The sequence below is a fragment of the Pollicipes pollicipes genome, unplaced genomic scaffold (assembly GCF_011947565.3).
Source record: "Pollicipes pollicipes isolate AB1234 unplaced genomic scaffold, Ppol_2.1 Scaffold_1600;HRSCAF=1878_pilon_pilon_pilon, whole genome shotgun sequence".
Taxonomy (NCBI): Eukaryota; Metazoa; Arthropoda; class Thecostraca; order Pollicipedomorpha; family Pollicipedidae; genus Pollicipes; species Pollicipes pollicipes.
In genome coordinates this window covers 23,636,286-23,658,983 of record NW_023595962.1, presented here as the reverse complement: position 1 = coordinate 23,658,983, position 22,698 = coordinate 23,636,286, and positions in this window count along the sequence as shown.

Sequence of the window (22,698 nt, the reverse complement as noted above, 5' to 3'; positions counted from 1 at the left end):
GTAAATGTTTCTTAAGCGACTGTCATGGCGTGTGTTTGCATCAACAGCTCTGTTGCGCGGGGACAGTTCTGTTACGTTACACTCTGAACATCCTTTACGCTGCCTTGGTTGGCGCCATTCTCGATAAAATTTTGTTTGCGCTCCCTCGTTTGCAAAATTCCGTCCTGTTTACGAATTTATCGCTTTTTATCGCAAGGTGCGCTTATGCGGACTAGAACCTTCTAAATTTTTCTCACCACTGTGGATTCAACTGAGCATCATCGGACCACAACTTCGTTTGCTCAATGGCCGGGATTCCATGACTCAAGCCTACTTTACTCTGCCCTCAGGCGGTAGTGTTTGCCGAGGCAGGCCAGCCGGCTAGGATTTCTGACCCGGCGGCCCCACGGAACCAGCGTGAAGGCCGCTTCCTGCTGCTCAAAGGCCTCCTCTTCGGGAAGACGGGCGTGCTGCCGGCGGCCATCGGTGCCCTCACCGCGGGTCTGGGCCTGGGGGGCAAGGCCACGACGGGCGACGAGAAGCCGGATGTGTCGGTCGCCAAGCCTATCATCATCATCGCCAAGCCCGATTACCACCACGGCTACGGGCCAGACAACGGGGACGGAGGCGACAACGGGGACAATGGGGACAACGGGGACAACGGGGACAACGGGGACAACGGGGACGATTACGAATATTATCATGGACACGACTATTATTATGACCACGGCAATGGTAACGGAGGCGGCAGTGGTAACGGAGGCGGCAGTGGTAACGGAGGCGGCAGTGGTAACGGAGGCGGCGGTGGTAACGGAGGCGGCGGTGGTAACGGAGGCGGCGGTGGTAACGGAGACGACCACGGGTACTACCCTGGTTACTATGATAGGTACCCGTACGGGGACAAACCTTCAAACGGGAATGGTGGTTCGAAATACTAGTGAGGCGTTATTTCTCACGGGTATGCACCCACTCACCAGCACAGGCGCGATCGCGGGCACAAGCCGCTGGGGGAGCAAGCCTGTCCAATGCATACAACAGCGGAACCTGAGGACGCGACAAGCCGGCAAATAAGGATCGAAGAGAAGACGATGGTGGCCACGCCAGGAGAGCAGCCTCAATCCTACGAACCGCAACGGCGAGACCAGCTGGAATATGAGGTGTTGGGGAGGCGACCTGCTGTGCGTGGGGGACCTCTTGCCGGCAATGTTCTATCTTGTGCTCAACTCCAGCTGCTCTCCTTTCACTTTGCAGCAGCATGTCTCCAAGGTTTTTCTGACTACTCTTGTGTTCGAGTGCGTGTTCATGCAGTTGTCTTTCTAAGTATGTGAACTTTTGCTCCCTGTCGGGGGCTAGTTAGACGATCATCTCAGCGACTGCAACGTGTCATGCCAGGCGTCACAGTCACCGTCCCCGCCATCCGAAACGCATGCCATTGTTGATGCTGTGCACGGGTCGCCTCTGTTGTCACTAGCCCGCACGCCCTGCCACTGCGTTGTCACCAAGTGACACACATGCTTATGCCGCCTGCTTCTTCCGCGCAGCTCATGCGTGGGGCATCTTGATGTGAAATATGAAAATCCATCGGTCAGTTGGTGTTTCCCTCCTCGGGAGTTATGAGTGGTCTCTTTTCCAAATCAGTCAAGTGCATTCCAGAGCATTCATGTGCCCAACAGCATAATTTGCAACAATCCATAATTACATTTGTCATCGGAATAGATCGCGACTAACTTGCAACCAGAGACTGCTTCACAAAAAGTCGATGCATCTTTTCCAAACTCACGAGGTTGGGTCGATTTGTGCCTGTCACACTGGTTCAAGCCCTCGCATTACAAGACAGAGCATGTCTGCGGGTCAGAGCCTGAGTATGGACCACGTGCTCGTGCGTACCCAACCGTGCACTGGTGTCTGTTGTGGATGCGCATGCATATGAGATGCATACAGCAGCATGAACTGGAAAGCGTCAAGCCGGGTAGTCGAAAAGGAAACGGTAGCGATCGCTTCGATCTATCTCCAGTGTTACCATCAGGATCGACTTTGACACAAAGTTAAGATAAGCATAAAAGTAAAGTGTTTCAGTGGGGTTAGACTGTCGATGCTGAGATCTTACTGTTGAGGTGGTGTGTTCAAATCCGGTTTGAGCCCAAAATTTAAGCTCCGTTTGGTGTCGAGAGAGAGAGAGAGAGAGAGAGAGAGAGAGAGAGAGAGAGAGAGAGAGAGAGAGAGAGAGAGAGGAGAGAGAGAGAGAGAGAGAGAGAGAGAGAGAGAGAGAGAGAGAGAGAGAGAGAGAGAGAGAGAGAGAGAGAGAGAGAGAGAGAGAGAGAGAGAGAGAGAGAGAGAGAGAGAGAGAGAGAGAGAGAGAGAGAGAGGGAGAGGAGAGAGAGGAGAGAGAGAGAGAGAGAGAGAGAGAGAGAGAGAGAGAGAGAGAGAGAGAGAGAGAGAGAGAGAGAGAGAGAGAGAGAGAGGAGAGAGAGAGGAGAGAGAGAGAGAGAGAGGAGAGAGAGAGAGAGAGAGAGAGAGAGGAGAGAGAGAGAGAGAGAGAGAGAGGAGAGAGAGGAGAGAGAGGAGAGAGAGGAGAGAGAGAGAGAGAGAGAGAGAGAGAGAGAGAGAGAGAGAGAGAGAGAGAGAGAGAGAGAGAGAGAGAGAGAGAGAGAGAGAGAGAGAGAGAGAGAGAGAGAGAGAGAGAGAGAGAGAGAGAGAGAGAGAGAGAGAGAGAGAGAGAGAGTCATGCATTCACAGCAGCTGTAACATCATCTTGGGCGACGTAGCCACTGCCTCTAACAACCTAACTGGTGCTTCCGTGTATCTTGTGGGCGCGTCATTTCTATCGTTACTTGTCGCTTGCACTAGTTCTGTTTTTATACCACTGGCAATGACCTGATCCTCCTCCTCCCCTTCCATACCACTCTCAAAGTTTGATGAACTTGCTCACTCAACCTGTCTCTTTCTGTCGTATTTAAGTGTGTAAGTTCTTATATTAATTACGTTTGATCATCTAGGTGTCATTTATATTAAGTCAATTATGATTCACTTCTGCTATTGTTTCGATAAAGGCATGCCGCCAAAAGATCAACTTATCTATGCCTCCATTCTCCTGTTTAGGAATAACGATATCACTAGTGTCTTATCTATGCAAAGCCATTCATAGTATACAACCATAGAGAGCCTTGTAGTCAGACATGCCTTCAAGAACCATAAACATGATACCAAATCGTAATCCCTTGCCTCCCTTGTTGCGATAGACATAGCATTGACAGAGGCTGTTTCACATTAGTTCCTTTCACGCTAACGTTTATTCAGCCTGTACAGACTGGTACAGACTGGCACACACTGGCATAGACTGGTACAGACGAGTACCTAACTTGTTACGCGGCATTTCACAGGCATCTAATTCTAAAATGCACGGGAAAAGGATAAACCGGGGCGAAAATCACCGCTTTTGTCAAGTCTATGAAAATAGCCGACAGACACTGCCCCCGAAGAGTGCTTATGTCATCATCATATACCATTTACGTTTGTGTGCTTGGTCCCACGGGGCCAAATCATGGAAACACCGCAAACTGGAAATGACGAATACGATGATGAAAAAAGAAAATACGAATACGCAGAGGATGATGAACCAACTATGTCTCCGCAGCGAAAAGCAAGTGCTATTCTCGTAACACCGACCGCAAGCCGTGGTCATGCTCCTGCTTATTCGGCTTTCTAGCACCTTAGATTTGATACGAAATTAAATCACTGCCTAACCATGGTTGTGCAAATGTGACTATTAGCATGCTTTGACACTTTTGTTATGCTGGCAATGAATAAGCCGACTTCATTTACTGCACGTATGCATACAGATCACGATCGTGATGAAAAAAGAAAAAAGTTCTGACGAACTGCGCCAGAGGGCTCAGTTCGAAACCACGCCAGAGGGGGAAGGCATACGTACTCCGCAAGCAGCGTCCACGACTCCTGTCTGCCCTCCATTTCTAACCGTCGTGACCACGTGATGTTGCCAAAAGCTGCCTTTCAAAGAAACCATGCTCAGATGCTGTCTGAGCGTCGGTCCGGCGAAAACTCACCCGCAAGTCTTTCCAATTCCGTTTCAACCGCATTGCAACTCAGACAATGGTTTGTCAAAATCAGTGGAGCGGCCTGACGTGGAACGCTGCGCGTCAAAGGCTCTGACAACGGGTCCACCGCTGATCAACCGATGCAATCCAGAGCCTGATCCGCGTCACGGCCCCTCACAGTCGACCGGGAAGAACCTGTTCTGCAGCCGAGACCGAAGGTGAACAGTTTTGGCGCGCCCGCCCCGGTTCAGATGCAATCGAAGGTTGATGTGGCCGACTCCATCGACTCCACGCGCTTCCAATGTCCACTGGCTGCTCCATTTTTGAGATTTCCTACGGATTTGAGTGACTGTTATTGATTTTGTCATGTGGTTATGTTATTGCTGTCATTGGGACCTTACGACGAACTCGGCCGCTGATGCTATATGACGTCACCTACCTCTCATCTCGGCAGGAGGGGAGGCTACGAGGGAATCAAACTCCGCGCCTCTGGTTCCCAGACGCGGAGCTTAGCCACTGCACCAACGATATCCTGATACGGTGGCGTATATCATGCTTCAGCCTTCGCATCTATGGAAGGTTTATCATTGATTCACTGCTGCTTACAACAGCTGAGATGGCCGACTCAAATTGTCATACGCACGATGTGCAAGATTGCGCTTAAGTGTCAGATAGAATCAGTCAGCAAAGCTAAATTGCTAAATACATGTGTTGCTATGTTGGTTTTCTAGTCTTCATCCGAGTGTGCATTCTGTTTGTATCGTCATGCTCACACTGCTGAATATGAAGATAGGATTGAAGTCAGTGAGAGGTGTTTTCACTGATTTTGAGTCGAGCAGAATTTTCAAACCACGAATGATAAAAGCAATCGCCTCGCACCAGGGGCGAAAGCAGAACTTTCGTCTGGGGGAGGGGGGGGGGGGGGAGGGGGAGGCCAGAGCTCAGTGATAGGGTGTCACGCTGGATTTAAACTTTCTGGCAGAAGTCATCCGCAGTGAAATAGGAAAAATGAGAGCCAAGACCACCTTGGCTGCACCTGTGCATGGCACACATGCCCAGCGCAAGTCAACCAATCAAATATGTTCGCCGATTTACAGATAGATGGAGAAAGAGGGATACTGAGATCATGCTTACATTATTGGCCTTCACATGCAGTTTATCTATCAATACCCTTGGTAATTTTTGTAAAGGTGTACTTTGTAAGTTATCGGCTTCCCCTGGGTAGCTTTCCAGTGCCCAAAAGCAGGCTTTTATTTCATTTCAACTTTCGAAGAGCATGCCCGGCCGCCGACGGAGTTGCTGTTTCTCCCGCTAGATGGAAGGTCACTGACACATGCTTCAGTTGTAACCCGATAGCTTTTTTGCTAGTTTGCGTAGACATTTTCTTATGGAGCTAAAGCTGGATGTGTGTTTTCAAGTCAAGAAACAAAAAAGTTGGACAGAACATTGTGTCTATACATACGTCCGTAATTTATGGCAAACAATCTCGTCTATATACATCAACTACAACAAAGTTATTGACAGCTGGTCCATCCGATGAAAAATATATCCGCACACATTTACTTCATCAGTAATCAAATGGATTGCTGGCCTATAGTGCACAGCGTCGAAACATCGCAGGCGCCGTAACGCAGTCCCGTCGGCGGATAGGCTGGCTTTGGCAGGCTTGATCTGAGGTATAAAGACTGGCCGCTGGTGGCGGATCGGATCGAAACTGGATGCTGATACCGGATCGGATCGGATCTGGATGCTGATGGCGGATCGGACCGGATCTGGATGCTGGTGGCGGATCGGATCGGATCTGGATGCTGGTAGCGGATCGGATCGGATCTGGATGCTGGTAGCGGATCGGATCGGATCTGGATGCTGATGGCGGATCGGATCGGATCTGGATGCTGATGGCGGATCGGACCGGATCTGGATGCTGGTGGCGGATCGGATCGGATCTGGATGCTGGTGGCGAATCGGATCGGATCTGGATGCTGGTAGCGCATCAGATTGGATCTGGATGCTGATGGCGGATCGGATCGGATCTGGATGCTTATGGCGGATCGGACCGGATCTGGATGCTGGTGGCGGATCGGATCGGATCTGGATGCTGGTGGCGGATCGGATCGGATCTGGCTGCTGGTGGTGGATCGGATCGGATCTGGATGCTGATGGCGGATCGGATCGGATCTGGATGCTGGTGGCGGATCAGATCGGATCTGGATGCTGATGGCGGATAGGACCGGATCTGGACGCTGATGGCGGATCGGACCGGATCTGGACGCTGATGGCGGATCTGACCGGATCTGGACGCTGGTGGCGGATCGGACCGGATCTGGATGCTGGTGGCGGATCGGATCGGATCTGGATGTTTGTAGATGATGGGATCGGATGTGGCCGCTGGTGGCGGATCGGATCGGATCTGAATGCTAGTGACAACTCGGATCTGATCGGATCTGGATGCTGGTGGCGGATCTGGGCACAGCAGCTGAGCGGCTCTGTCATCAGCAGCATGCCTGTACCTCTGAGCTTACTGATCTGCGACTGGTGAGTACGAGACGACCTGGTGTGGACCTGCTCACCTTTATGCTATTTTTACATGGGACACAATTGCCGTGTCATTACGGCATTTTGTTTATTGCAATGCGCACTGCCTCCAAGACCACTGGCAATGAACCCTCATGTACGGCCACAATTGGGGCGAGATTCATATTAGTGTGCAGAGCATGTGATTGACTTACTGAACCATTTTAAAGCAGAAAGACACGATAGCGATATGCAGATTCGAAGCCAGCCACCTCGCAAAGCCAGTTCACTGTTAAATGCAGCCTGTCGCCGACGGTCACTTTCCAGTTGTAACCGGGCGTTCACTGCTAAAAAGACGCGACGCAAGACAAACTTGCCAAACTTGATTCATGCCTCTAGCATAAACCACATCCAGTTGGATGGGTCGGCATCCTCGTCTCATGTGGGCGGTTCGTTCCTTTCATGCCGGTCCTCGCGTGCTGTGCTCCATGGCGGCGTCGAAGGTACAGATGCAACCGTGCCGATACGCAAAGTCTATGCTGCGGTGTTTTCCTCACCCTCACTGCATTTGCGCATTCAAGGACCTCGGAGCCCTCGCCCTCAAAGGATGAGAGCGGAAGAGAAGTGGAGAGGAGGGCAGAAATTGACCTCCTCCAAATCTCAGACGTTTTAAAAGCTAGAAGCACAACACTTTAAAAGCTGGTGGGGTCTAGACCAACCTCTCACGAGTGGGAATTGGATGGTCACGAGCAAAAGACGCCTGTGCCGAATAAAGTCGGATGTATCCAAATGAACAACTGCCGCGACCGTCGGGTCAATGCCTCACGTAACGTTCTCGTAAACGTTAACGTTCGTAACGCAGCGTAACGTAACGTAACGTTAGCGTTCTCTCCAATGGACGCAAGTGTGACTTCCATTGGGCCTCCGTTGTCTATTGCTTTAAGCCTGTTGGGCGCACAGCGTCCGACGAGTCCCGTCACTTGATCGGAACTGTAACATACTCGGACACTTGGAATTAAGCTAATGAAATTAACAATGTGAGGAGTGAGAGGATATTTGAATTAAACGCATGCCAATATGCATTGAGGGTTTCATTGGTGTCACCATCACTTCCCAGCACTACTTCAGGCTGTAGATGTACGTTTTTAGCATGCAAACCCGCGTAATTTCACCGGATTTTATGTCTGTATTTTCGGCCGATGGGCCAGGCATTCCAGTCTCTAAAGATGATCTTGCCTTGAGTTATGCCCAGCTAAGAACAGCCAATGAGTTCCCTCCGGCCATTACAATCACAGCTGTGATACACGTTCACAATTTTTACGTCATTTCAATCCACCGGGTCACATGAATGACCCTGATGACCTGCCCTAATGACCATACTGACCCGTTCTCCGCCCTCAGGCTGTGATCACCGCCGGGGTCGGTCAGCCGGCGACGGCTGCCGTTCCCTCTGACACGGCCGCCGCCGGGACCCCAGGCCGGCGTGAAGGCCGCCTCCTCCTCCTCAGAGGACTCCTCGGTCCCGTCACAGACGCGGTTGAAGCAGCGGCCGGCGCCGTCGATCGGAATGGCGGGTCGCCATTCCTAGTGGAACGGCGGGCGCTCAGGTCGGCGGCGCGAAGACTACCCGGGGTCTCGTGTACCTGCCAGAGAACTATGAAACCTCGGAGGTCGTACACCTGCGAACGTACTCCAAGCCACGACAGATCTACCTGAAGCAGCCCGTGTATGGAACCGAGCAACAGTGCGAGCTCGAACACGAGCCCGAAGAGGGACACAGGCACTAGGACGAATAAGAGTGCAGACACGAGGTCGATGTGACGATCGCGAGCCAACATGGATATGAGTACGTCCTTTCACCCATCAGCGGTCAGGGGGCCTGTAGGGGCCTGGGGGCCAGGGGGCCTGTGGACTGATGGTGTGACTCTGCCGCCGATCTGGCAGGACCCGGGGCCCCGGCGACTAAGCGGAAAGTCCTGATCCGAGCACAGCGACTCGACGCCGACGGTCAGGAGATCGCACAGAGTCTGGTCGATTTCCCTGGTCGATTCCACAGACAGAGCCTGGCCGATTCCACGCCCAATCGGTTCAGTAGGTGTGCTTGCTGTGGTATCGGGTCAGGTCTTCAGGTACCCAAGCCACCCAGACCATCCAGGTAGACGGTGCGTGATGCGCTCGATCGACGGGTGGCAGGTCAACCGTGCTCCTCCCTTTTCTAGTCATCTGCCGTTTTGACGCATGCCACGAATTAGAGTGTATTGTACCGTTGCTATTCGCTCAAGAGGGTTTCCTCAATGGTAGTCTTGGACTGCGTCTTGTGCGATATATAATAATTTCCTGGAAAATCAGTGGGCAATGAACAGGCGTTCCACGACGCCATTTGACAGAGCATCATTTTTTCTTCGTCCCTTCTTGAGTCGTTGCATTTTCAACCGGCCCCCTCCCCCTCTCGCCTGCAACGACAAACAATGCATTCACGAGCGCGGTGTTGATGCCAGCGTGGCGAATAAAGTGGGCACATGATAAGGAGCTGTACTGAATTCCTCTCTACAAAGTAATGCGCACAAATGCCTCCGTCGTCATCATGGTACCCGATAAACATACGTTGATATGTGGCGGAGGTGCAGAAAACACGCTCATCCTGCCTGCTGAGCATTCGAATGGGCAGAGAAATTAATCTGTTCACTCATGAACGGACATATGTCCCACCCGTAGATATAAGTGTGTGTAATTTTTCCAAGGTACACTTTGGAGTCACGATCGGTGAATATGAATCATGAATCGATCAAGAATCGTGAGATCATGATTTCGTAATCAGGCTCACACTTTCGGGGCTGAGTTCGGTCCTGGCGTTAATCCGGAGTTTGCGCCCATAGATTCTGTGGCTCCGAAACACCCAATCGCTAACCGGATGACACCAGTATTGACACCAGTATGGTACGAGATGACACCAGTAATTACACCAGTATGGTATGAGATGATACCAGTAATTACACCAGTATGGTACGAGATGACACCAGTGATTACACCAGTATGGTATGAGATGACACCAGTAATTACACCAGTATGGTACGAGATGACACCAGTAATTACACCAGTATGGTACGAGATGACACCAGTAATTACACCAGTATGGTAGGAGGTGACACCAGTATTGAAACCAGTATGGTACGAGATGACACCAGTAATTACACCAGTATGGTATGAGATGACACCGGTATTGACACAAGTATGGCATGAGATGACACCAGTGTGACACCAGCACTTGAAATGGCGGATGACTACGCTTCCTTCAAGCAAACTCTATTCTCAATTTATCCTCAATCTCTACCACGCTCACTTAAGGGGGAGTTCTTTCCTAGAGTACTGTGGGTGACTGCGCAAAGTCCTGCTTGTAGCTTTGTGCGCCAGGTCAAACGGCTCCACAGATGTCTGCAATTTGGCAGGGAAATTCTGCATATTAGCAACAACTTTAAGTTGTTGCAAATTAACAAATCTTGTTCTCTGCAATGACCAATTTTTGGCGCCGCACTTAACGTAATACTGCTACGCCGCGCAAGCAAGTTCTTCTGTTCTTCGACTGGTTTCAACTGATTTTTTCATTGAGACTGGATAATTTTTTTCCTTGGAGACACTTGAAACAATCAGCAGAACTACAGGTCTTCGTTTTTCCGACCTCCCGGCAGTGAGATCAGCCACACTGACCCTCTCTCAGGGCCCGGCCTGGTTTGCTGAGAGCCGGCTACGAACCAGGCCCGCGCTGTATCGAATTTCATGTGTGCGGTTCCCTGTGCGCTGGGCCAACACACAAGGCGACCTAGCTCCGACTGGAGCCAGGTTGGAAATACAATGACATCAGTTTAGACCAGCTGTTCTTTTTTTTCTCATGTTGAACTTCGGCTCCACAGTACATGATGGCTATCGATGTGCTGCGAGGACTCGAAACGCACGGCGCTGCCATCCACGCGGCTCGTGAAGGACGACAGGTACGTCAGGTCACGCACACATCACACGTACTGGCGATTCGGATAGTGCTCAAGTTTCCGGAAGAATATCAAAGTGACTGGTTTTAAGATTGAATTGAATGGTTTCCAGGTCGTGGTCACATGTACTGACGGAGGGAGCCGATCGCGCCCCGTCATCAGGTACCGACCGGTCAGCTCATGGTGTGCCGCTGTGCGTGATCCGCCGATCCTCAAATTCGATATGCAACCGATCTAGAAAAGATTCGATTGATTTCTTTTTGTTCTGACCGGTAATCCATTGATGTTTAGTTGCAAATCGCTTTATAGAGAATCGGAGCTGACATGTTTTTCATAAAATTAGATAACGGGTCAAACTAGGTAACTATGTGTACCCCGTTGACCCTGAGTGTTATGATGACCCACGCTGCAGAAAAAGTAGGTAATGCTCGGTCTGATGCACGTTTTCAAAGATGATACTATGCAAACCGCTTCGCTAGAGCACGTTGAAAAATAGGGTTTGTAAAATCATCGCGCATTTTCATCTTAATCATCTGTGACGGTGCATGGGATGTCACCGACCAGAGGCGCCGGTGACTATGCACTATGCGTGGTTACCCAGAAACGGAGATACCAACGACTGAGAGATACCAACGTTCACATCAAGGACTGAGAGCCGTCCGGGCGCCCCCCGAGCAAGCCCTGACACGCGCACAAATCTGCCAGCGACTCGCCGTCTGGTGAGCCGGACGCCAGAGCAGTCCCCTGTTCGGCCGTGCGCCCGCCAGCAGGGGCGCCCGCCAGCAGGGGCGCCCGCCAGCAGGGGCGCCCGCCAGCAGGGGCGCCCGCCAGCAGGGGCGCCCGCTAGCAGGGGCGCCCGCCAGCAGGGGCGCCCGCCAGCAGGAGTGCCCGCCAGCAGGGGCGCCCGCCAGCAGGGGCGCTCGTCAGCAGGGGCGCCCGCCAGCAGGGGCACCCGCCAGCAGGGGCGCCCGCCAGCAGGGGCGCCCGCCAGCAGGGGCGCCCGCCAGCAGGGGTACCCGCCAGCAGGGGCGCCCATCGCACAGCACGGCTGAGGAACGTGCTCCGGACACCGCGTGACGCAGCGCCAACATGTAATATGCTACTTCTGTCCATCCGGCTGTTTGTTTCTCTTTCTGTGCGTGCGTGCGTGCGTGCGTGCGTGGGTGCGTGCGTGTTCCTGTCTGTAAGTGTGTTGCGCTGGCAGCCCATAGTCCGATAACAGTCTTATCAAACGCATTACGTCGCAGTCTTCTAGTTGTGTTTAAGAATTTTTCAGCAATCATCAGCGTTATATATGCACGCAACGAATATTGATCTGGCGTGAGGGGACGTCCAGAGATAAAACTTTTGATGCCCAGTGAAAAGAAGAGACGTGTCCTCCTTATCCGAACAATAGTACATTTGAAGCGTTTTCAAAGATAATCAAAGGGGTCAGGATTTTTAAAGTCAGTGGGTACCATATTCAAATCAACGCAAAAATGTATTGCGACCTAATTTGATTATATCCAGACATTTATGTGTACAAATTTTGAACTAGGCATCATTCAATCAAGCAAGTGGCATCATTCAACTCACCATTACATTTCCTTTCTGAACATGTGTCACTTACAATTGTTTGCCTTAGGTCATCACCTGACCTGACAAGACCTGAACTGTTGTTCAGGGGCTTAGCTTTTCCACCTTAAAATGCTGACCTAATTTTTGTGCACAGTCAAATAAAACGGACTGATATCGGTTTCAGCATATTGGTTTTCCCAGCACGCTATACTTACATGCTATACGTGACCACTGACCGCTTATGACCTCTGGAGGTCAGACCACTCGATGCCACACAGAAATATTTTGCGTATGTTGTTAATGCACTTTGGGCTTTCTTTTGTGCTAGCCTCTTGAAATTCGAAGAATTCGTCGATTTCTGCTGAATATGAATATCGAACTGCTACTAGCTTCACACACATCACATGCCGCTAGACAGTTTTAGCGGCACCCAGTTCAGAACCGCAGTGCGACGGTCATCTAGTACGGCTTCTGAATAACTAGAACGACCATCTTACTTCAAATAAGATACTTCAGGTGTGTATCTATTTTCGGACGCACCGACTGATGAAAGAACTTCAACTGCACACATTATTTTCTGCTTGATTACCATCTGCCTGACACACTGTAATCCACGCTCGTGACTGGTCCACTGCCTGCGGTACATACTCCTTCATCCAGGGAATGGAGCAGCTGCGGCATTTTGAGTCATTTTGCTAAAATCTCAGATGCTACCAAATCTCCAGTTTTGCTCCCACGTGAAATATTACGAAAGCTATTTGCATCTGTATTCGTGCATCGCACAGCTCCATGAAGTCACATTTATGCAGTCAAAAGCAAATGTTCACATGCATATTGACCACAGCATGTAGCGTTGTATTCGTTGTAAAAAGCCCACCAAGCCTGGCCCGCAGCTAAACCAAGAGCTCGCGGGTCCACGCCCCGTCGTAAGTGGTACGTCGCGGGTTACCAAGTTGCGCCTCCAGTCCGAACGAATATATTTCCAACAGGCATGCACTACAAACCCATGCATATCACCAAAAAGGAATGCCACGTGGTTGCGAAGGGTGTAACAATCCATCTCGAAGCCCGAGACAGTAGAAACATCACGGCTATTGGCGACTTCCGCCGAGGGAATGGGAGAGTACAGGGGAGAAAGAGGCAGATGACGATGGAGACGGCCCGCAAAACATCCACAGAGGAGTGACAGGGACACTAACTAGGCTGTCTTACGTGACGAAGTCTCCGGGAAAAAGTGAGATTGCTCACTGTAGCCGAGGAACAAGTCACTCACCCCAGCCAGCAAACAGCCCTGAACACGCGTTTGGCTGTAGAGTTGAATTCGTGAGTTGATCGCGCACCCAGCTGCACCATGTTCATGCGAGTAGTGGACTCGCGACGTGATTGCGAGCGGTGTAAATATGAAGAACCACGCATACCGCAGCCATCTCCCGTAGTGCTCTGCTGGTCTCCGTACACAGACCACAGCCGTCTCACGTAGTGCTCTGCTGGTCTCCGTACACAGACCACAGCCGTCTCACGTAGTGCTCTGCTGGTCTCCGTACACAGACCACAGCCGTCTGCCGTAGTGCTCTGCTGGTCTCCGTACACAGACCACAGCCGTCTGCCGTAGTGCTCCACTGGTCTCCGTACACAGACCACAGCCGTCTCACGTAGTGCTGTGCTGGTCTCCGTACGCAGACCACAGCCGTCTCCCGTAGTGCTCTGCTGGTCTCCGTACACAGACCGCAGCCGTCTCCCGTAGTGCTCTGCTGGTTTCCGTACACAGACCACAGCCGTCTCACGTAGTGCTCTGCTGGTCTCCATACACAGACCGCAGCCGTCTGCCGTAGTGCTCCACTGGTCTCCGTACACAGACCACAGCCGTCTCACGTAGTGCTGTGCTGGTCTCCGTACGCAGACCACAGCCGTCTCCCGTAGTGCTCTGCTGGTCTCCGTACACAGACCGCAGCCGTCTCCCGTAGTGCTCTGCTGGTTTCCGTACACAGACCACAGCCGTCTGCCGTAGTGCTCTGCTGGTCTCCATACACAGACCGCAGCCGTCTCCCGTAGTGCTCTGCTGGTCTCCGTACACAGACCACAGCCGTCTCACGTAGTGCTCTGCTGGTCTCCGTGCACAGACCACAGCCGTCTGCCGTAGTGCTCTGCTGGTCTCCGTACACAGACCGCAGCCGTCTCCCGTAGTGCTCTGCTGGTCTCCGTACACAGACCACAGCCGTCTCCCGTAGTGCTCTGCTGGTCTCCGTACACAGACCACAGCCGTCTGCCGTAGTGTTCTGCTGGTCTCCGTACACAGACCACAGCCGTCGCCCGTAGTGCTCTACTGGTCTCCGTACACAGACCACAGCCGTCTGCCGTAGTGCTCTGCTGGTCTCCGTACACAGACCACAGCCGTCTCCCGTAGTGCTCTGCTGGTCTCCGTACACAGACCACAGCCGTCTGCCGTAGTGCTCTGCTGGTCTCCGTACACAGACCACAACCGTCTCCCGCAGTGCTCTGCTGGTCTCCGCACACAGACCACAGCCGTCTTCCGTAGTGCTCTGCTGGTCTCCGTACACAGACCGCAGGCGTCTGCCGTAGTGCTCTGCTGGTCTCCGTACACAGACCACAGCCGTCTCCCGTAGTGCTCTGCTGGTCTCCGTACATAGACCACAGCCGTCTTCCGTAGTGCTCTGCTGGTCTCCGTACACAGACCACAACCGTCTCCCGCAGTGCTCTGCTGGTCTCCGCACACAGACCACAGCCGTCTTCCGTAGTGCTCTGCTGGTCTCCGTACGCAGACCACAACCGTCTCCCGCAGTGCTCTGCTGGTCTCCGTACACAGACCAGCAGGCGTCTGCCGTAGTGCTCTGCTGGTCTCCGTACACAAACCACAGCCGTCTCCCGTAGTGCTCTGCTGGTCTCCGTACATAGACCACAGCCGTCTTCCGTAGTGCTCTGCTGGTCTCCGTACACAGACCGCAGCCGTCTCCCGCAGTGCTCTGCTGGTCTCCGTACACAGACCGCAGCCCGTCTTCCGCAGAGCGCTTTGCTGACCCCGCGTTCCTCATGTACCGGCGGTACTTGACAGTAGGATTACTCGTGCCCGTACCCGGAATCGTACGCAGCATGCCCCACAAGACCCGTATTCCACGGGCTCGTGCTCGTGCACGGGCTCGCGCTCGTGCACGGGCTCGTACTCGTGCACGGGCTCGTACTCGTGTACGGGCTCGTACTCGTGCACGGGCTCGTAACTCGTGCACGGGCTCGTACTCGTGCACGGGCTCGTACTCGTGCACGGGCCCGTACTCGTGTACGGGCGCGTACTCGTGCACGGGCTCGTACTCGTGCACGGGCTCGTGCTCATCCACGAGTTCGTACTTCCCATGGTCGCTGGATGCGGTGATGACCACGGCAGGCTCATCAACGGTCACTTTAGGCCTCTGGTAATCCGTCTCGTAGGTGAGTGCTCCCGTCCCGATGCCGCTGGCCAGCAGCCCAGCTCCACCGGCTGTCCCGGCCGTGACTTTCGCTGCTCCGGCCGCCAGACCCAGACCATCACCGATAGCCTCTTCGGCCGCCTTGATGGCCGCAGCGACACTGAGGACGGGGGTCTTCAGCATAATATGTTTCTTGCTCAGGAGGAGTCCTTTGAGGAGGAGGAGGAGGCGGCCTTCACGCCGGCCCGAGGTCCCGGCGGCGGCTGCGCGAGAGGAGACGGCAGCCGTCGCCGGCTGACCGGCCTTGGCGGCGATCACAGCCTGAGGGCAGAGCGCGGGTCAGTCGACCAGGACGTGAGTACGGACACCGACGACCGTACCACGGTCTCGTACCGGCGCCAGTCGGCGTCGTCATTGGAGGTGTTGAGTGGGTCTAAGAAGTGATTGAGTTGGACCCGTAACGCGAAGCATTACCCATAATACGAAGCAATTTAAAGCCATTACCACTATTTCCGTTGGCCGCAAAGGAACATTCGAAACAATGACATGGACATTGATGACAATGTTCTAATAGAATGCCAAGATCAAATGTCACAATGACGGATTCATTACACAAATATCACCAACAAGAGCATTTAGTGTCAAGGTGTGCAAAAACGGAAAGGGATGGCTATGAGCCTATACTTTGCGTCTCTTAAACGGAATGTTCCACATTTACATGGTGTTTTGAACTGAAATGGCCATTTTGAAAACCTTTCAGTGCAGTTCACAGCGCCGCCCTTCTTAAGACCTAAACCCGTCTAATTTCTGAACTACACGCCCACGAAAATTTGGAGACTTTTACTGGGAGAGTACATGAAGGGCACCTTGGCATTCACGACATGACATTAATGCCATTCAATCATTCCATAAGCCATGCGGCGGTCAAGGCCGAGCAAATGTATAATGGTCATGCTGTCCGAATCTCGCGTTCGTGAGCACGATTCACGATATTACGGCCGTCAACTGGCTGTCAATCAATATTGTGCACGGAACGATGACGTAATCAAACAATGATGTATCGAGGAGCACAATTACTGAATAGAAAAAATTGTTTTCTACGCAGCGTTTTCTGCTTAAAAGTATACCAACAGATATAAGTGAACTTGCTTCATCGTATCTGATGCTTTTTCAATATCTTCAAATGTGGAGCATTTCCTTAAGTCTCCCACTGAGTGCAGGAAAGAAATGCCAGCTAAAGAAAGCCCAGGGGCCTGCTGGAGCACACGTGATCGTCTCGTACTCACCAGTCCGAACATCCATAATCCCAGCGAGGCCCGCATGCCGTTGATGACAGCAGCTGCTGGGCTGTGCCCATTGTTGGTCAGTCGTCCGTATTTATACCTCCGACAACGGATCCATGTCATCACGCCGTTCGCAACACAACATTCTTAGATGACATGCAATCCGCGATGTTTCGACACGATCTTGGGTTGCCTGCTCTATTGGCCTGCACTGTACCGCCTTGCAGTCGCGCTGTGTGTAGTGTGTAGTCGCACTGTACTCTTCTCTAAACAGTCAAAGTGTGTTCTTCGGGTGGATAGCCAGGCATCATCTATTGAGACAGCAGTAGTCCGGATGTGCACATACGAAGCTGAGGACGTCCAGAAATATTTCGATTTGCTGCCAGGTTTGCCGGACCTCGGGCATTGTCGTGCTGCTAATTGCTTCGATGGATCATCACCGTTATGCCGTGGGAACTCAAAGCCAAGGTTAGAGGTAACCAGAAGCCAATTTAACGAGAGAAAACGAGACGTCGAGAACTAATGAATGACATGCCAGACAACCATATCAGCAAACGAAAAAATGAGAAAACTAGTGGAATAACCGTTCATATTCTCAAATCTGAGACTAAAAACATCTAGACTCATTGTCTATCAGCACAGATCACGTGGAAATTCACAACATGCGTGCGCATTGAAACTCATCACAAAGTTCAGAAGCCTTTTATTCACGAGTATGCAACTCGGTGACGAGAGATATCTGCATCACCGCTTGTCTCTGGTGTCTGCAGCTTCCACCCTGGTAGTCCTTCATGCTTTTTTGGGGGCGGGGGTGGGGGGATGGTGCCAGCACGAGTAAGATTCACTGAACTCAGGAACAGCGTTTTCTACAGCACCTGTGTGGTGGGTTGGTGGTAGTGGACTCCCGGCCGAGCCCTTGCCCGGCCAGCGGTTAACCGGCACGGCCGGCTGTGTTCCTGCCTCCGGGCATTGACCCCGTGACCCGGCCAAGGCCACGTGTGCGGGCCGGAAGGACGGCCAGACTTGGGGCGGGGACGGCCGGGTACGTCCGGGAGTGAAGCTGGGTCAGGAGAGCTGACTGTGGGTGCAAGTGACCGAAGAGAGCCAGGGTCTACCCGTGTCTTGTTGAGATACACCTGTATTCCATGTGCAAGGCGAGGCTGGTCACGTATCCTGACTATTATCCTTGTCGGTATTCCACGGCCTAGAGATGATTAGTTGTCGGAACAACGGGCTCTCCGATATAACACCATACCACGAGGAAAAGCAATAGATGATACCGTGATACATCATGCCACCAACAAACTTGTGCATGCAAGCATATGAAGTTGAAGTTAGACCTAGCTCTCTACATTGCTATCGGCGATGTCTAATGAATAGACACTCAGAAAACAAGTACGGCGCCATATTTTCCGGGTGGACGTTCGATACAACGCAAAAAGTACGTCCAGCAAGCTGTGCCGTCCGTCCCCGGACGTCCAGCGAGCAATGCCGGTCAACCCCAGACGTCCAGCGAGCAGCGCCGGTCAACCCCAGACGTCCAGCGAGCAGCGCCGGTCAACCCCAGACGTCCAGCGAGCAGCGCCGGTCAACCCCAGACGTCCAGCGAGCAGCGCCGGTCGTCCCCGACGTCCAGCGAGCAGCGCCGGTCGTCCCCTGGGAGCAGCGCCGGTCGTCCCCGACGTCCAGCGAGCAACACCGGTCGTCCCCTGGGAGCAGCGCCGGTCGTCCCCGACGTCCAGCGAGCAACACCGGTCGTCCCCTGGGAGCAGCGCCGGTCGTCCCCGACGTCCAGTGAGCAACACCGGTCGTCCCCTGGGAGCAGCGCCGGTCGTCCTCGACGTCCAGTGAGCAACACCGGTCGTCCCCTGAGAGCAGCGCCGTCCGTCCCCGGACGTCCAGCGAGCAGCACCGTCCGTCCCCTGACGGCTGGTGGCCAGGCGCGGCGGGGCGCCCGTGTTGACCGCTCGGTCCGACCCAGCCCTCAGCGGCAGCCGCGGCACTCAAAGTCCCGGAGGATCGCCCTGTTTAGGCTCGCACGCAGCGAGCGCCCTGATGTGGCCGGGGCCGCCCCGCTGGGACAGGCGTCGGATGCGCTGATTCAAATTGTGGAACTGCTCTGAATTAAAACGTAGGCTATCAAGGGCACGAGTATGGTACAAGTGAGGGACCAGTGCACCTAAGCACGAGGTCCTCAAATGACTCAAAGGCTGAAAGAGGCCGGCGGTCAGACGGCTGCAGGCGATGACAGGGGGAAAGTGAGGGGCGCAAGCTGCTCAGCGCAGGATCGACAGGCTGCTTTAACAGCTGGTTTAAATGCTTTGTGTTTTGCTCCGCAAGGAAAACTTGCTACCCTGCTCCTTTGTTTGCTGTTGTTGCAAAAATTGCAGGCATCCATGCATATACAAAACTAAGACCATATTGTATAGCGCGTTGATGTCATGTCAGCAGATATTCAAAACATGTAGATGAGATGATATGTCTTATAGGAGATAAGGTATTACGCTTATGGCGCAACACTCCATCTTTCAACCGTGACGAAACAACTGCGATTTGTGCTAGTTATTGTATTGTACCATTCTTCTTTTGGTTTTGTTATTGTTAAACTTGACATTAAGGACATACTAAATCGCATTTGTCCAATGACGGAGGAAAAACGAAGCGTACGGCGGCAACCGTCATAACTTACGTCTCATAACACTATAGATAATCTACAGATCTTGGAAAAATGCTGACAACTGAAATACACTACATGACATTGTCTTAGTGTATGTATATGGTTGAATATTTTTCCAGTTCCTTTTATTGCTGGGAGAAAGCCAGAGAGCGACATTCAAAATCAATTTTGTAAGAATCACGCGATGAAGCTACGCCGCTGGTAGCGAAGGTTGAAATGATTGTCAAAAACTACCCCATTAAGTTTTCCTCTCAAACAGTGGCTTCGTTTTAACTTTGATCTGAAATTTATGCCTGGTTCAAGGTCATTTCAACTAGCCGTAATCCTCATTTACATGGTATGATTGTCTAAGAAGCCATCTCAAAGCTAAGTTAAGTTGGACCCTAACGGCCCAATTTCGCGTGCGACAGGCCGCATCTAGTCGTGGGCTTTTATCCGCGGAGGTTACAGTTCCGCACATGTTCGTCATGCGCGTTCCATGGACGCTCTAAATCTTCTCTGTCTTTGCATCCAGAGGTCTAAATGTGCCATTTCGCTCGCTGACCTGTTTTGACCTCCTAAGGCATAATATCCAATTCTCGGTCAAATTTGGCAATTCTGTGTCGCTGCGAGCATGCATTTGATACGTCGGCATGGTATGCCACCACCACTAAGCATCTGTTTACCACTACAATAGTTCCGTGCATCAGGGATGCCTTCGCAAGTAAACAAGGAAGTTGATGCGCCTTAAAACTACGGGAAGCGGTGCCCAGAATACTGCTGTCTGGTCATCGGGACGTACCGGTGGTTTTAAATCCTTAATGCTGTTCTGGATTCTTGCGATTATATGTTCACATTGTATTGGCCACATTCCAACCTCACGGCAAGCATCCCAAGTTACACATTTGTGGACAAATGGCGCAACCAACAAAACTCATTCGTGCTATCAACACAATCTCGCAAAGGGTTGCATGAACATGCCACTAAAGTCACCCTGTTTTCCAGAAGATGTAGAATTATGTTATAACGTCACTGTCAGCTGCTTGTCCCTGCACACAATAAACAGCATTCAGAACACCAAAAAGTTGTCTTACAGCAGGTACGACGGCAGGCACGACAGCGGGTACGACAAAAAAGACAACACGGCCAGTGGCGTCACCGAGCCTCCCAGCAGACGTACGCCACTTTGTCTGCTGGGAGGCGCGATGCGAGCGTCAGCTGCCTTATATCGTGCCTTGCACAGCCAGCAGGTGCATACTGTCCCGTACTTCCAGGCGAATGTCTTCACGTTCGTGCCACACTCCAGCTCGTCGCAGAGTTATTCCGTTTGTCTCAGCAGCTCTTCACGGACCTTGTGCGCAGCCCACCAGGTGGCCTCCTCTTGTTGCGTTGGTTTGGCGCAATGACTGCCACTACAGAAAGACCGATATTTCTGGCACACCAGGTGGAAGGCAGGTGAGATATACGAGGCGACTTTATGATAAGCTGATCCACCGCGTGTGAACCGGTATGAACTAGCCGGTCTTACGCCGGGTTATGGGTCAAAACTCACCAATTCTAGTGCGGCAGTGGTTTAAGAAACGCCGGGTCCGTTTTAAACTTGGTATTTCTATGTAAAAAGATACACATCAAAAAGGAAAAAGACATTCGTAGGTCAATGCGGCAACATTCCTGCATTTAAATAGGCATCTTTTTGACATAAAAAGCCCTAAACGGCAGATTAGCCACGACAGAGATTCAGCAGCCTCCGGGCATATTGCGCAATGGTATGTAAACATCTCCGAAGGGCGTGAGTGCATGTACATTGCCGAAACTTAATATGATTTCTATTTATCAGTAGTTAGGCAATAAGAACATGGTTCATATATGAAGCTTCATGTATGTTATTCCAGAACGCTCTTACTGGGGCCACCGCCGCCCTGACTTCCAAAACAGCGTGGCTTTGTTCACCGGTCATGACAGTGCGTGTGTGACATGTGTGATAGTGTCGGTTATGACTACATCATAACTGCGAAACACGCAAGAGTGTTTGTCTGTTGACCTTGATTGCTGTGAAAAAGCGTGCTGTGTTCTTGTGATTACAGACATGAGAGAAATAAGGCAAATCTCTGAGAACATACTCGCTTTCATATCCACATTTTCCATCGTTTGCTGTAATCCTGCACATGTGGTGATCGCGTGCATCTCCAACGGTCGTACGGCGATCTCCCACGTGTGTACAGAGCCTATGCAGCAGCTCCGCAGAATCACCCGAGGCAATGAGGGGTCCTCTGCTGAGAACCTCCAACGATACGTGAAACCAAAATGGGTTCCTTAACATGCCATCGAGAGGCATCGGAGAAGTTCTCAGGGATAATTTGAGATCAGGATAGGCTTCCCAAAATTCTTCGCACGCGTTTCAGCGAGGTTCTAAAGGACCGTATGGGTGCTCCGCGCGAGGATTCTCTTAGACATTTTTAGGCTCTTTGAGACCATTCTGACATTTAGCGATCGCGTAGAAATGTAAGCCCTTCTTTGAAACCAGCTTACGCTATCTCCGTCTTTCAATGTACCAGCGTTGCAGCTTACGGTGCTTGGCTATTTCTATGACGATGCGGGTCAAATGAATTCTGGTCTTGTAAGTAAGGATCACATTTCAAAATTGATTTGAATGATCAATTTAATTAGCAACGACCTCCACTGTCAGTCATGACCATCGTTGGGCAAGCCTGGACGCGCGCATGCGCATCAACTTTCGAAGCCATCTAGTGGTAGTGAACAGGTTCATGTGTTGACGCGTATATCTTGTACATTCATCTTGATGAACACCACACGAAACGCTGTACTTTGAAACTACTTCATTTCCGACAGATTTGCTTGAGCTTCCACTCAATTTGAAATAGCCCAATAGCAAGCTGTGCGTCTCTATTTCTCAGAGGGATAGAGCGCTTCCGATCCACGTATCCGTGCAGGGGGGGGGGGGGGGGGGGGGGGGGGTCGAGTCGTTTGGGGCTGTCGTCGCTAGCGGCCGTTGAACGGGATAGCTTGCGGCCAGCGACCGCGTCAAAGGTCAGATGGGGTGACACCAAAGCGCATATAGAGTGTAGGATAGAGTATAGAGTATCGTGAGATGACTATCGCCATAAATTCTACTGTTTAACCTGAATTTCATGGTCGGGTGGCAGAGGTCAATGCCCCGTCAAACAGCCCTGCTCAGCGTGCGCGTCAACCTCAGAAATTCACCCAAAGAAAAGTCTCGGACTAAATTCAAGG